The following is a 16,880-nucleotide window of genomic DNA, read 5'->3' on the forward strand; positions in this document are numbered from 1 at the left end:
GTGTGAGTTAGCAGAGAGCAATGGCTAGGAAAAAAAAACTTTCTTTCTTTAAAAACAGTGGAAACCAATTGTCTAAGTTTTAACTGTCTTGTGGCTTTTAAAGGTCAACACCTGGACCTAAAGACTGTTTTCAGGCTTGAGATAATAGGACTTTAGCTTCAGAGTGAGAAAACCCACAGAAATAAGCAAAATATCCTTAAGAAACCCAAGTATACATAGTTGGAGTCTAAGCCAATTGTTACTATTATATGTAGACTAACATCATGTCAGGTGGTGTTTGCATTCATCAGTTTTGTGTCACACTGTCCATTGTGGTGACAAAGAACTTAAGATGGACAACTTGGACAAGATAGTAAAGGCTTCCTTTTGGCTCATGGTTTTAGCCCCTGCTTACATTGCTTTGCACCTGTGACAACACAGTGAGTCATGATGGAAGCATAACAAAGAGGAGGCTAGTCACCTCACAATAGCCTGGGTTCGGAGAGAGAGAGGGAGAGAGAGAGAGACCCATTCCAATACAATCTTCAAGGGTACACCTCCAAAAATTTATCTTCTTTCAAGTAAGCCCTTCCTCAAAGTTCCTGCCATCTCCAATAGCAATAAACCTTCAACACATGGGTCTTTGAGGGACATTTCATATTTAAGCTACAGCATGAAACAAAGAATCTAAACTTAAAAAAGAAGAAAGGTTTATCTTAGCTCACAGTCCAGAGGTTCAGTCTACAGATTATTAGTTCTGTTGATTTGGGGACTGTGGCAAATAGAGTGCATGATAGGCTTTGGAGATGGTCCAGCCCTTAAAGGTGTAGGCTCACAGTTGTCTTAAGTTCACCAGGAAGTGCTTCATGTGGGAGCAAACTGCTCTCCTTATAACCATCAAGAAGTAAAAAAGAAGGGCTGGAGTGATGGCTCAGAGGTTAAGAGCACTGACTGCTCTTCCAGAGGACCTAGGTTCAATTTCCATCACCAACATGGTGGCTCACCCTCTTCTGATATGTAAGCATACATGCAGGCAGAACACTGTATACATAATAAATAAATTAAGGAGGAAGAGAAGGAGGAGAAGACAAAGAAGAAGAATAAGAGGAGGAGAAGGAGCAGAAAGGGAGCTGCTATCTGAGAAAATTTCCTCTGAGGACAGGTGACAAATGACCTAAAACCTCCAACTAGACCCCACCTCTTGTACTTTTCTACTATTTCCAAATAGAGTGCTGAGTCAGGTGCCAACCCTTTAACACATGGATCTTTGAGGAACACTCCAAATCCAAAACACCATCAAGAGAGTCAGAAGTCAAACAGAGGAGAAATAGATCAGAGTTATACTTAACCTACTTCTAGAAACTACTATGAAGCCCAGTAGTCTAGAGTCCAAATCTTCTTGCATTTTATCTTCAGCAAACAACACATCATAGATTTCAAAACAAGTGCCTTGACTTCTATGGGCTTCTAATGTAGACAGCTGGGCCTACTAACAATCACACTACTATGGGATAGTGGTGGCTCCCAGATGGAATATGGGATAAAGTCCATCAAAGGATGCATGGACTTCTCAGGCAAGACATTAAAGAGATGGGTGCTTAGTTCAGTTCGGAGTAAGAACATATCTCTGAGACAAGTCTACTCTGTTTCAGAAAATAAATTATGTTTTGTTTAATAACACAGAGCAATTAGGAGTGAAGCCAGACTAGAGGCACTGGAGGCTTTTGAAGATGTGACTGGAAAGTGTGCAGTGGCTGATCATTTTCTTCTCCAGAGGAAACAATTAGGAAAAATAAGCAAGTTCTCAGAATCCAACTTCTTCATGGTCCAGAGATTAAATTTATAGAAAATGCAATCTACAAAAGCAAGCCTGACTTTAGCAGAGAACAAAAGGGTTTAAGACAGATAAAAGACTTTAGGTCAGTGTTCAGTAGAAAAAGAGAGAATAAAGGGACGTTATTACCATTGTGAAGAAAGCATTAGGTAAAAGTGCAGGGTAAACTCAGGAAAATAAGTTGCTTCTGACATTTTCTGAAATCCCTTTCAGTTTGCAACAATCATTTTTTTTTTTAAATTCCATTTACAACCCAGGAGATCCTTATGATAAGCAAGCCTACAGTCTCCCATGCTATTACATGCCTTCAATTTTCCAACATTTTCCCTGTAGAGACACTAAAAACTCCCTGTGGGCTTCAAAATATCTTAAGTACCTTAGTCATACAATTTTCAATTTGAACTGCTATCACTTGTAAGCTTTTATGATTCAAAAAACCATATAGTATGACATTTCAAAACAGCCCCAAAGACTATCATAACATTTCTGTAATCATTTAACCCAATCATGTATTCTAATACCCCAAAAATGTACCTGATTTCAAAAGCCGTGTTTCCCCATGGCAGAGCACTTGTTTCAAAGAAATGCAAAAGTGTCTCACAGGACACTGAATGTACAGATAGCTGCTTAGGTGATAGTGGCTAACAGTGTTGCAGACAAACATTAAAACACCAGATCCCCCCTGTACCACTTTGGAAAATGAGATCAAGGCTAGTATAGCTAACTAACCAATGCATGGGTGTTTCAAATATAAAGGGCACAATGTGGTGATTTGTAGCATGAATAATAAAAACTCAGAGACAAATATTGGTGTTAAAAACAAAGCAGCCAGCCACTAGCTCTTACCGCTATCTCAGACTGAAAGGGTGATCTTATCTCTACAAGTCCTCAAATTGAATCTGACTGCATCTTTCTCCACCAAACTTCAAACTGCTCTGACTAGACATCTCCTGTCTCCTCCTACCTTATATTCCTCTCTAGTGCTGGGATTAAAAGTGTGTCATCCCAAAGGTTTGAGCTCTGTTTCTCTTTTAGACTGACCCACTCTCATGTAGCTCAGAGTAGCCTTGAACTCACAGAGATCCATCTGCCTCTATCTCCTGAATGCTGGGATTAAAGGTGTGGCCACCATTGCCTGTCCTTTATAGATAATTATAGCGTAGGTGTGTAGTTAACTAGTGACTTAGTGTATGTGTGTGGCTAACTTGTGGCTTAGCTCTGCACTCTGCTCTTCAGGCAAACTTTGTTAGATTACAAACAAAATGCCACCACAGTGATCTCCTGCAGAAAGTAGGAACCAGAGAATTTCCTTGACATTGTCTTCTTCCATGCACATCAGTTTATTCTAAAACGGTTCTTCGGATACCCATGAATCATTTATATCAAAATAACCTGGGGGTAGGGGACAGTGCTTAGTCAAAAAGGCATTTCTCCTTGTCCTCTCTGCTATTGACTGGATAACAATCTTTGATTTGCTTCTTATGCATACTAGAATCTACAAACCATGATTGCTGAGAAATCATTTTGTACTGAGCTCATTTTGTATATAAAATAGTACTGAAAATGTGAACTCTAGTGATTTTCATGGTAATAAACATTTCTAGCTAGCTATGTCCACATGATGTGGTAGTTTTGATGTGAAGGATTTCCCAAGGGCTTGTATTTGGATATTTACCTCCAGTGGGTGGTACTCTTGTGGAAGGTGGTAGAAACTTCCTGGGGTGGCCCCTCCCTCTCTGGCAGAAGTGGGTCACTGGGAGTGGGCCTTCAGATTTTATAACACAGCCCTACTTCCTGTCTGCTCTCTTTATGACTAGCTACCTCACCCTGGTGCCACCACATTTTCTGCCATGCTCTGCTATAGCCTTTCAAACTGTGACCAGAATAAGGCCCTATCCCCTTAAGTTGCTTCTACCTGGTATTTTTCATTGCAATGAAAAAAACGAACTGATTCAGATCTCAACATTTAGTGGAGGGGAACCACCCACTGCCTACATGCTTAAGAAGTAAATTATTTCATTATGGTATTTGTTGAAGTCAGCGAGCCATCAGGATAAACGTTAATTTCCTCAGTTCTTGTCATTTAAGGTTTGATGGGATTGATTCTCCATGGAGGAGTTTATTACTGATCCATCTTTTCTGTTTAAAAACATTCTCTTAAATATTAAAGTTAAGATGTAACCTACCCCAGGAAGGAGAATTGACATAAAAGCCAAAACAAGCCCAGGTATCAATAAATCTTAGAAAGAATAAAGTGTGTTTTGCTGACAGGATATTTTTAACTCATATTACATATTATATAAAGTACCAAATTTTACATACTACACTCTGATAGGTATTTAGTAGGCCCCAGCTCCCCCTACAACATGTATGTAGTGCCCATGCTATAATCTGTTCCACTAATTGGGCGAAGGCCTAGAGATTTAAATAAAAGACAAGACAGTGGGTCATTCGTGCAACAGGAATGCTGAATGCCAAATGCCGTTTTTTGAGGGGAAGGAGCGGGCTTATATACTGAATCACAGCACAGTGGAAAACAACCAAGGGTCAAGCATGCAAGCTCTTGGGCTTAGTTCCTCCCCAGCAGGTGTGTGTTAGCAAATTAGGCAGAGTACCAGTAACAACTGTGGGGCAAGATGTTCCAGCCAACAGCTTCAGGCTTGCTGAAGGTGCCTAGGGGGTCCACACAGGGCCCTACATATATACTTTGGAAGGGAAGGTTAGTAGGGAAAGGAATAGACATATTCATGATGGAATGAATGACATTTACATCCCCTGCATTCCCTGCTGCCAGGAGGCTGTCACTCACTGTTTCAGATGTAGATTCCCAGAAGGATAGGCATTTATTGGATAGGCAGACACCTCTGAGTTCAAGGAAATGTATAAGCTGAGCCCAGTACCTCTGCAATATTCTGTGGTCAAGATAACTGAGTGGGAGATTATGGCCAGCTACAGGGGAGCTGAATAAGCCTGTGACAGAGATGCCATCTTGAAGACTCTGAAAGAGTAAGTTGGATTTTCTAAAACTCCCAGTGGGGTGTCCTACAGTCCCCGAGGTCTATAAGTGCCTACAGACATTCTCTCCTTTGACTTGAGCTGAAGACAGGGCCTTTATTCTTGTTGTCCTGAGGAACACAATGCTCTTGAGAGAATACGATATGAACTGTTGTGAGAATCACTTCCAGTGGGGCATTGTGAAGTCATTTGGTTCCATCCAAAGTCTGGCCAGTCTAAAGCTGCTTCTGTGTCTTCATCGTCAAAAAAACCTATGTCATTTTGTTTTCTAAAATAACGTGAGTTTACTCTGGGAAGCCACTTTAGGAGCAGTTTTAACCAACAGGCTTAATGGATGAGATAGTGGCACACTTCTGTGTGTGAATGAACTCCTTAGAAACACTTCAGTATTCATTGATAGCTATGCTTTCCTTCCACCAAGACTCATACGCCCCCCGAGAAGCACTGGATGCTACATGTCAGATCTCATGACCGTCTCTGAAAGCCATGGCTCTTCCACGTAAGTTATTGAGGTAGTTTCAAGTGCCATGACTCCAATTGCCTCTTGTTTCTCTGTAATATTCTTCTGCTCAAATGTTTGGAAGAAAGGCTGCTTATTGTTCCCTCTAGTGGCGACTGAGACATTCACTTCAAAAACTCTTCTTTCATTCTTTGCCCTTCTACAGTCAATTTAAATGCAGTTTAAAAATATTTTATCCACCTTGCATGAAGTACAAATGATAGCACCATTTACATTACATTGTCATGGTGTTGCTAAATAGTTATTTTCTTTATGCTTTGTTTACCCAAAGCTTACTAACTTTAAAATTTTTAAATGTACTCCTTCCAGTCTGAAATATTATCTGTAACTCTATGATTCCAAAAATATCATTTAGATTTGAGTCCAGGGATCTTTTTGCTCATGCTTAGTTGTGGCTGCTTCTCATTTTCTGGGAATTTACATTTCACATGAAATAAGTCACTCTTGGGATTTCTGATTCTATTATATTCCTAGAACTGGGCTCTCTCTCTCCCTCCTTTTTCCCGTCCTTCCTCACTCCCCACTTCTTCCCATCCCAAATGAGCATGGCTAAGGATGGGGCTCTCATTTTGTCTCCTTTCTTCCCAGGTAGAAGTTTAATAAAGAGTTTTCTTCTAACATGTTTGCTTCCAAATGCTAATGAGCAGTATAGTTTGTGGCAGAGGGTGAGGAAGAACAGTTGAGAAAAACAAAGGAGATAATTAAGCAGAACAGGTGGCTCTCCACAAAAACTTGAAATTAGGACTTGTCTTCACCTGAGCGCAATCAAGAGATAACTGTTAATTAAAATGACTTTGATAGATAGTTTTGTAAAATGTCTTGTTCCTAGATGAAAAGACTCAGTATTTTAAGATGCCAATTTCTCCAAATTAATCTGTAAATTCAATAGCATCCCAATAGAACGCAATAAACTTTAGCAATTGTTCTTGAAGTTTATCTGAAATAATATGCAAGCAAAAATAGCCAAAAACAGCAACACCAAAGAATAATAAAGGTAGTAGAGGGAAAGGCTATGTTTAATATGTTTTTAATGGGGTTATGAAGGCACAATACTGTGATGAAATCAGCAAAAGAAAGGTGTGCCAATGAAGCAAGAAAAGAAAGTAAGAGTGTGGGAGCTTAGTAAGGCTAACATTTGCAATTTAAATTGGTAAGAAAAAAGGGAGCAGATAAACTCACTAGCCCTTTGAAGAAAAGCCTCCCCCAAACCATTCAACTTCTCTCCTCATGTCTCAGTAGGTCTGCAGGTTAAAATTTAAAGCACTGTGGACAGCTGAAAACAAGTAGGAATGAGTGTGTTAATAAATAACAAAGGGAAAGGGGCATTCATGAACACAATACAAAACCCAGGGAAATATCTATTATGATACCATACAGGTTTGACTTTTGAAGTCGCTTTAAAAAACATGTGCACAATTATGGCCAGAAGACACTAGTTTTAGAAACAAAAGAAAGGGGAAAAAATTTCCCGAATATTCTTGAAGACAAAGTGATGGCATTGTAATTTGCACAGACCAAGTCATTAAGAAAAAGATGTCACAGTGGGGAAGTGACACAAAGGACATAAACAGGAAAGCCACAGGAGAAACAATTACAGAGGACCACAAATGATGAAAGGCTCTCAGCTCTCACTAATGGCGGGACCCAAACTCAACTGCAAAACTGAAGAATTTGTCATGAAAATTTGTCCGTACATGTTGAAGCAAGGATCTCCGGTACTGTAAGTAGGAGTGCAAATTAACACAGTCTTATTTGAGGTAAATTTGGCATCATTCATCACAGTTTTTAATCAGGCAATTCCATTTCTGTGTTTTTGAAGTTTTGTCTGACAGGAGCATCTCACAAGAATGAGCGTGTGTGTGTGTGTGTGTGTGTGTGTGTGTGTGTGTGTGTGTGTGTGTGTGCGTGCATGCATGCGCACACACACACGTGTACACATGTACCAAAATATCACTACATCACAATATGGCAATTCCTAAACAACACTACACAGGATTACTGTATGATCCAGTAACCTACTGTGGTTTGAATATAAAAAGTCCTGTGTAGGCTCATGTGTTTGAACATGTAGTCCCCAGCTGATAGTCTCATTTGGGGAGCTTGTGGGACCTTGTCTTGGTGAGGGAAGCATGTCACTGCTTCCTTTGTGTAGATGAAATCTGAGCATCCTGCTTCCAGACAGGCTTGCCTCCTGCTCCTGCCTCCATGCCTTCCCAACATGGTAGGCTTTATCCCATCTGGTACAATAAGCTAAAATAAATCTTCCCCCCCCACACACACACACACATTCCATAGTTTTTCTTTTCCAGGGCATTCCATCACAACACAAAAATAACTAATATAGAATTCAAAAAGACACCTGTGCCTCCATGTTCACAGCAGCATTATCTATAACTACAAAGTTGGAACTCACTGCTCTGCAACCATCTCCACTATCTAGCTTCAGGAATTTTCCATGTGTTATCCAACTGACATTCTGTGCTCGTTAAACATCAGCTAATCATTCCTTCTGCACCCATCATTTGGAAATCATAGCTCTACCTTCTGGTACTCTAGGAACCTCACCTGAACAGATTCATACACTATTCTCGTGACTGGATCATGTTACTTAACATAGTGTCTTGAAGGTCATCAATGACATTGTATGTATATTTCCTTCTTTTTGAAGCCATATAATAGTTCAGTTTTGTATGGGCTGCATTTTTTAATTATCTAACTATCAATAGATACAGGAGTTGCTCACCTCCATCTAGTTCACCAAGTCCTCATTTTTTTCCCAAGACAAGTATTTCTGAATATGACTGACAACAGATAATTTTGTTCCTTTACATTTTCACCTTTTAATTCAATTGTGTATTAAGTTATTTTTCTGAACAAACAATAGCCTTAATCCATGATGAACTTTTAGGTCAACAAATAAGATGACAGAATATTCCCAACATTTTATGTGATATAAATGATAGAAAAAGATACACCCAGTAGAAGATGATTTACTGTAAAAAACATCTCTAATAGAGTTAACCATTCATTCCCTTCATTTCCTTCATTGTGTATGTTCATTGTTTTTGTTTGTTTGTTTGTTTTGCATTTTTGCTATAGGAATTTGTCACTTTCCACAGGAACATCAAAGGTGTGGCAAACATGGTTACTGCCTTTTCTACACTCACCTTTCAGGTCTTGCAGTCTAACAGCCAAGTCTGTCAAGGTACAGTTGGGCAGTGCCTTACCCATGGGCATTATATCTGTCCGAGACATCTATCTGTATTATCAAAGCATAAAGGCCAGCACCATCTTAACCAGAGCAGCTGTGACTGCTTGAAACAGACCTTGAGATCAGGCCTATAGACATCCCCTAATAGAGGAGAGGACAGAGGAGGATCATCAGACTCTCACCAAGTATCTCTAACCTGTAGACATCCCCTCATAGAGGAGAGGACAGAGAAGGATCATCAGACTCTCACCAATTATCTCTAACCTGTAGACATCCCCTCATAGAGGAGAGGACAGAGGAGGATCATTAGACTCTCACTAATTATCTCCAACCTGTAGACATCCCCTCATAGAGGAGGGGACAAAGGAGGGTCACCAGACTCTCACTGATTATCTCAGACACTCTCCTGCACTTTTCTTATAGTTGTTTGTATTTCTGCCCCAGCTACACATGGTCTCTGGAAATGATTGACTATAAAGTGTTACAAGCACTTTCCTGTCAGCCTGGTCCCAGAGCCATATCAGTCCCAAAATACACACAGACTCTATTAGTTATAAAGCGTTTGGCCAATGGCTAGAGCTTCTTATTGGCTAGCTCTGTCTTAAATATTAACTCATTTCTATCAATCTAAATGTTTCCACATGGTCTTACCGGAGAGAAAGAGAATCCGGACTCTTATACCTCTCAAGGCCTACATCTTGAATCCTCTCTACATCTCTCAGAATCCTCCTTGTCTCCCCATCTTGCTAGTTCTGCCCATCTTGCTTTCCTATTGGCCAACAGGGCTTTATTCATTAACCAATAAAAGAAACATATATACAGAATGCCATCTCCCATCAATAAAATAAATGGAAGGATAACTAAAGAGGACTTCCATGTACATGACTATAGAAAGGTTGCCATCCTTGCTGGAGTAAGGATTTTCCATAGCTGTCTGAGGGTCACTTGCACTCTTGTTAGTAACTCCTCCCACACTCTGAAAGCAAAGCCCCAAAACACCCCCATGTTTCTTCAGAGACAGGCAGGACTGTTCTCTGGCCTGTTCTTGGTGCTGTATCTGAGTGAAGAGGTCCACTTTTGTTTGCATCTTTCCAAGAAAATTTCCCACAACCACCTGCAGTGTCTGTTCCTGTTGAACTTGTTTTAAATATCTGTGACACATTTTTCCCAGTGGCAATAGACCCACTTTATATCTCCCACAACCACAAGCTACCATCAATTCAAGGTTTTACTGTCTCTCTATGAGTTCCGAATAAGAATCAACATTTTTTTCCCTTGCCATTCACACTATAATTTATCTTTTGTGAGGCTTTAATTGCACAGTTTGAACACTTCCCTCTGGAGCTATGACATCAAAACACGAGACATGGTGTAGGAGATGACTTCCTGCTTGCATGTTCTGATGAGAACACCAGGGATTTTTAATTCTACCAGCCCAACCCCCCAGATTTGAAGTATAAATTTAGGTCATTTAATTATATTTATGAAATGAGGTGAGTTGCTGGCAATAGTAGGTCTCTGCGGTTGGAAAGCCAACTTTCATCTCTTGGTTAAAAAGTAGAGCAGTTCCTTGTTAATAATATTAGCAAGTTCTATTTATAGCATGTTATACATTCCCAAATAGTGATGTCCTAATTTTGACTTCCTAGCAAGAGGCAATAGTTAACTCATTCTTATTCTTAAATATATTGAGAAGGCAGCAGGCCACATATTTAGGAAGAGAGAGTGCATTCTAACCACCTTTAGAAAAATCTGAATGGAATTAAACTAAATTGCTAAGATACTTTCAGTCACCAGGCAGTAGTGGTGGTGCACACAGGAGGCAGAAGCAGGCAAATCTCTGCGAGTTTGAGGCCAACCTGATCTACAAATTGAGGTCCAGAACAGCCAAGGCTACACAGAGAAACCCTGTCTTGGAAAACAAAACAACAAAAAGTCGCTTTCAGTTATGCCCCTGCTAGAAATGGTTAATCACAGTTTTATATTTCAATCAGACATCACAGGTCTATGTGAAATATTTGACTGTCAAATATTTATGTTCTGGAGTTATTCATGTCCCTTTCTTTATAGACCCTTCTCTATGTATTTCTGCCACAAATGTAAAACTAAAATTCCAGCCTATCTCTCTACGTTTGACTCTTCTGGTGAGGAGATGTAAATTGCCCAAGCTCTAAGTTTAAGGCTTCTAAGATAAATCATGAGGCATTTATAAATCTCGTAACTTCAAAAGCAAGAGAATGATGTTTGTGCACTTGGTTTGTTACGAACCTGAGGAGAAGGTTGCCCTAGAGGCAACAAGACCACCTAACAGCCTCAGGGTTTGCATACATCAGAATAAACAACAATTTGAACATAAATATGAGAGCAGATAGTTCACAGCAAGAGCTACTGGGTTTTTTTTCCTGCCCCAGTCCATCTATCTCTGGGTGAAAACTAGAAAGGCTACTTCCTGCCATGTTCCTAAATCACTTCAAAGGGTTACAACATCATCCTTTGATGTTTCGATAGAAGCAAACCATATTTCAATTTAAAAAGATGGAAATATTAGAATGCCTCAAGCTAGGCATTTGCCTGTCTGACACCACATCAGACACCTGTTGACCAATGCACTTACAGCCTGCTCTCCTATTGGCTTCCTCTTTGTAAGAAGGGCTCACCATTCTTCTCCCTGCTCCCACAGAGGTGCTGGCTATAGTTGCAGGGCAGAAGACAAATGAGCTATGCTCCTTGTTGATTTCCTGCTGAAGGCCAGGAGGTCCTAGGCACTATCCTCAGGTAAACAGTCTCTTTAAGGGTAGTCAGAAATCTAATCTTCAGGAGGTGCCTTCAGATATGCCTGCTTCCAAACTCCCCAGGTTTTGAGCTTTAAAAAATATATTGTGCCCAGTGGTGGTGGCCTATGCCTTTAATCTTAGCACTTGGGAGGCAGAGACAGGTGGATCTATGTGAGTTCCCAGGCCAGATCACTTTACAGAGTGAGTAACAGGACAGATTCCAAAGCTACACAGAGAAACCCTGTCTCAAAAACTGGGAAAAAATGTGTTGTTGTTTTTGATTATGTGTATGTTCTTGTATGTACAGTTGTCTGATAGGCCAGAGGACTCAGATGGATAGCCTGGATCAGGAGTTATAAAGGGTGGTAAGCTACCTGACTTGGGTGCTAAGAATCCAATGTAGGTCCTCTGACAAAGCATACAACACTCTTTTTTTGTTTTGTTTTGTTTTATGAGACAGGGTTTCTCTGTATTGCTTTGGAGTCTATCCTGGAACTAGCTCTGTTCCAGGATCTCTAGATCAGGCTGGCCTTGAACTCACAAAGATCTGCCTGCCTCTGCCTCCGGAGTGCTGGGACTAAAGGCATGCACCACCAATGCGTGGCTTGCAGACAACACTGTTGATCATTGAACCATCTCTCGGCCCAGTTCAAGCTTTCAGACTAAAGTTTAATCAGGAAGACTGGCAAACTTTAGAGCCATCTTCATAGCCACCAAGAACTCAATGTTGTTAGTTTGTTGCTTGACAGTTTCTTCTGTAATGTCCCATAGAGAGGTAGTCCATTCTCTCTCCAATGATCCTTCTCAGTTCTTATTTATCAGTTGGGCTTCCAATGCCCCAGCCCCCAGCCTACCTATTCTGGAGCTATTTAAGTCCTCTATGTGGTCTCCTAGAATGCTTATTTCCTTCAGCCACTGAAATGTGTAGCTATACATTATCTTATGTTATATAATGTTCATTCCACCCAATCCATCTTGGTGAACCAATGAATTCATTGGGATTATCTTCAGGAACATGTCAGTGACTTACAGATAGCTTCAGCCAGAGTGTGCCCCTCCCCACCTAGAAATGTTCACCTCTTATATATATATCTGGGGTAGGGGAGACAGTTCATGAGTCTTCCCCCTCCCACATGGGATGTTAATGCACTCAGTCTCCAGATAGCCTTATACAGGTCAACCACAGATGCTCTGATTCATGATGGAGAAACCTTGAAGGAAGGATTCACACAACTGTTTACTGTGTTAGTTTTTTAGAGTGAAGAGAAAACATTTTCTTCCTGATTTCCCCCATCCCTTTTCAAGGCATTCTTAGACTACATGAGAAGTTCACTGTTGCTCTCACTGTCTTTTTGAGCAAAGCTGTAAGGGCCCTTTACATTTGTCTTCTAAAATAGTCAGAAGTCTTATACCTCTGCCCTCCCCCTAGTGGAATTACTAAATAAATTATGGTTTGCTCATGGGGGAAAATGTCAAGTATACCACATTAATAATATTTTAAAAACAAACATATACAGACAATTATATAATTGATGACTATAAATATTAAGTATATAAAGATGAACATTAACATAATTTTGCAAGAAAATGCTCACAACATGGTGTTTAGTAACATGGTGGATGTAAGAGCTTTTGCACAATTAATAACACTTTTTTAAAAATCAAAATTAGAAAACAGAATCTCAGTCCTGCTCATCTCCAGGGACTATATAAAAGGTAGCACTGTTTTTCTTTATAATTCTATTTCTCTCTTTTATGGCCATGTATTGCCTTTAAAATAAAAAATAAAAAGCCAACCCCTTAAGGTATAGTAAAATGTAAAGGTTCACAAGGAGGGCTAACTCCCCAGCCCTAGCAGGAAAGAGAAAGAGCTTGACTTGCCCTATCCTGTAACAGCCATGTCCACCTCTTTCCAGGAGTGAAGCAGTCTCCATCCTGGCTCTTTGTCAGCATTAGGTTCCTCAGTTTTCAGAAGAAACCATCAGTTTCATCCGGGGCTCCTCCACTGGCTGATAGGTGTGTCTTTCATCAGCATCCTGGATGATCCATGTCTGAGCTGTACCTTAGAGAACACAACCTTGAACTCTTCTCAAAGCAACTATACTGAGGAGAGGATGCAGAGAGAGGCCACCAAAGAGATGCCATGCAGTGGAGGGAGGAGTAGCAGGTTGGGACCCTTCTCCAGTAAGATAAGACCATGTGGAAATACTTAGATGAATAGAAATGGCTTAATAATTAAGAGAGAGATAGCCAATAAGAAGCCCGAGCCATGGGCCAAACAGTTTAATCATTAATATGTCTCCATGTGCTTATATGGGGCTAATGGGCAGCAGGACCAGACAGGAAAGAAACTCCATCTACACAACTAAAAAGCCAGTGGGTTGATGTGTGTGTGTGGGGGGGGAGTAGAACTCCCAGATGGCCCTAGGTTGGTGTGGGGGGGAGGGGAGGTTAGAACTCCCAGATGGCTCTAGGTTGGTGTGTTTGGGGGTCTGGGGGGGTTAACTCCCAGATGGACTTTTAGTCTCATTCTTTGGAACTTGACATTTCATCCCCAAACCATTTTTCTTCTAGTAGCATGTGGTGATCTACAAAATAATGGGTTTTCATACATGCATGTACTCTGATTGTATTTACCCTTTATTTCTCTCATTCCCCCCTCCCTCTCCAAATTCCCTTCCCTGTCCCTAATAGTCTCCTTTAGTCAACCTCCCATATTTATAGTTTTCCTCACACCCCAGATTTCAGATGTGAGAGAAAACTCATAAGACTTGACTTGTCTATCTACCTTATGCAAGATGACAATGTCCAGTGTCATCCATTGTCTTGAAAATGGCATCATTTTGTTCAGCCTGTGGTTGACCTAATATGCCTTTGTGTATGTACCACAACTTTATCCATCTGTGGGATCACAGTCAAAACAATGCCGCATGGTGAACAATGTCTTGGGAAACTGTAAGAGAGGCTCCAGGAAAAAGAAACAGAGGCCTTTTTTTTTTTTTTTTTTAACCTCAAGTGCATTTTGTTCCCTAGATTGTTCTTAGATGTGATTCTGTGCCTACTGTTACAAACACTTACATTTAATTTATAAGATATGTTTATTCTGGTTGGATCTCAGAACACAGCTATAGAACCCAATCTTGTCAGAGTGCCCTGAATCTGGATATGGCCTTCTGCCTTGCTTTCATGCTTTCCCAGATATAATCATAGTGCTTGTGCCAGGCAATTTTGTTTAAATTGATCTGTCCTGAGAAAGCTCTGGGAAAGGCTGCTGTGTTCTGTTAATATTTACTATGTGCCTACTGGCATTTATTTGCATGTTTTTCTGAACTAAGCGTTCCTTGGACCACTGATTTCTTCGTTACATTAGTGTATAAAAGTACACTGAAACCGAAATAAGGCTCAGTTTGAATAAATAAAGGTGTGAAGCAATAGACTGTAGTGGACCCCATTTTTCCAGGTAGGTCCACAGACAAGATCTGCATAGGCTGATGGAAAGGCGACACCCTCCAGCCATTTATTTCTTGGTGATTACCCAGATCCCACGAGTTGTCTGACATGAATCGTGTTGTCATAAGCATGGCTGGGCTGACACTTACATTATATAGTGGCTTTGATTGTTTCATGAGCGGTATCTGGGCAATATAGCTCAGAATTTAGCCTTTTGAGGAACTTCCATACTGATTGTCATAGTATCTGATCAGTTTACATTCCCACCAGCAGCCAATAAGGGCTCTTCTCTCTGCACACCCTTGCCAGCATATTTATCATTTGCTCTCCTGGTGACAGCCATTCTGGCTGCTGTGAGTGGAATGCCAGTGGAGTCTAGCTCACATTTCCAAAATGGCTAAAGGAGCACCTTTTTTTAAATTATTATTTTAATTTTAGTTTTTCAAGACAGGGTTTCTCTGTGTAACAGCCCTGGCTGGCCTGGAGCTCCATCTATAGACCAGGCAGGCAGGCCTTGACCTCACAGAGATCCTCCTGTGTCTGCCTCCCGAGGGCTGAGATTAAAGGCATGCACCACCACCACTCAGCTAAAGAAACATTTTAAAATAGGTTTGGTTGTTATTTGCCTTTCTTCATTTGGTGTCTGTGTAGTTCATGTGTCTGTTTATTGATGATTGATTGTTCTCTCAGTGTTTAACTGTTTTGGAGTTCTTTGCACATCCTGTCCAATAGTCCCTTGTCAGGTGAACAGCTCACAGAAGTTTTCTACCATTCTGAAGGCATTGTCTTTAACTCCCTTTGCTGTAGAGAAACTTTTAAATTTCATAAATCCCACCCATCAGTTATTGCTAGTGTGTACTGAGCTATTGGAATGCTGCTAGAAAGGCATTTGCCCATGCCTATGTCTGTTTTCTTCTAATACCTTCAGTTTCCATAGTCTTTGATCCATTTAGAATGGATCTGTTGTTATTTTTGCATTTAATTTTTTCACACTTGAATATTAAGCTCTATTCCACAGCCGCACTATTGAGCTCCTTATAGAATTGCTTTTAATGGGATGCATCTGCCCACATAACCACCAGTGTGCATTGAGAAGCCACATGTAGCATCCTTATGAAAGCCATGGTTGTGCTGTATGTTTTCACTACGTGACTTCATCTAAAGAGGAAATGTCTCCTGGTCAAAACCCACCATTATTCTTCTAAACAATAAGCCTTAAAACAAAAACAAAGACAAAACCCCTCTATGTATTCTGTAATTTACACTTACAAATTATGCAGCAAATACACTTCCCTGCCTTTGCTTCTGTTAAGCTATAAGCAAATATTCAGCATTTCTATTGAAAAGGTCCAGGTATGCTTGTGGTATGTTGGTCCCCGGGTTTTCCCTGGGACTAATACCTTGCAATAATTTTTCAATGTTTTTTTTTTTTTTTTTACATTCCTTCAAAGATTTCTGGAACCAAAAAGATGGGGAAATGTTTTAACAAATAGGAATAAAGGACAGGAAGCAAACAAGAAGGAAGAAAAGAATGCGTGCATGTACGCAGACAGGCAGGCAAGAAGGAAGGAAGGAAGAGAAGGGATGCACTGGTGGGAACTCCAGGCTATGATTTCATAGAAATGGAATGTGGAAAGGTGTTTTACTCCTCTGTTTTTCCAGAAAAACCCACCATAATTTAAAAGGAACAGACATGATGAAAACCCAGCAAATGGAAGACTTTTCTCAGGTCTTGATTTTAAGAAGTACTGTCAGAGTCTGAGTAGTTCTGAGATGACTTAGTGTGGAGACTTTCTTACAGAACTGGCCAACAGCTCTGAGGGACCATGGAGTGTAGAAAAAAGTGGTGTGGTGTCTTAGGGACCATTCTATTGTTGTGAAGAGACACCATGACCAGGGAAACTCTTATAAAAAGGAAGCATTTAACTGAGGGCTTGCTTACAGTTTCAGATGCTTAGTCCATTATCTAAACAACAGCAGCAGAGAGCAGGCAGGGATGGCTCTAAAGCATTAGCTGAGAGTTATACCCTGATCCACAAGCAGAGAGGGACAGAGACTTTTGAAACATCAAAGCCTCCAACAAAGCCACACCTCCTA

Source organism: Phodopus roborovskii, unplaced genomic scaffold (genome assembly GCF_943737965.1).
Source record: "Phodopus roborovskii unplaced genomic scaffold, PHOROB, whole genome shotgun sequence".
Classification (NCBI taxonomy): domain Eukaryota; kingdom Metazoa; phylum Chordata; class Mammalia; order Rodentia; family Cricetidae; genus Phodopus; species Phodopus roborovskii.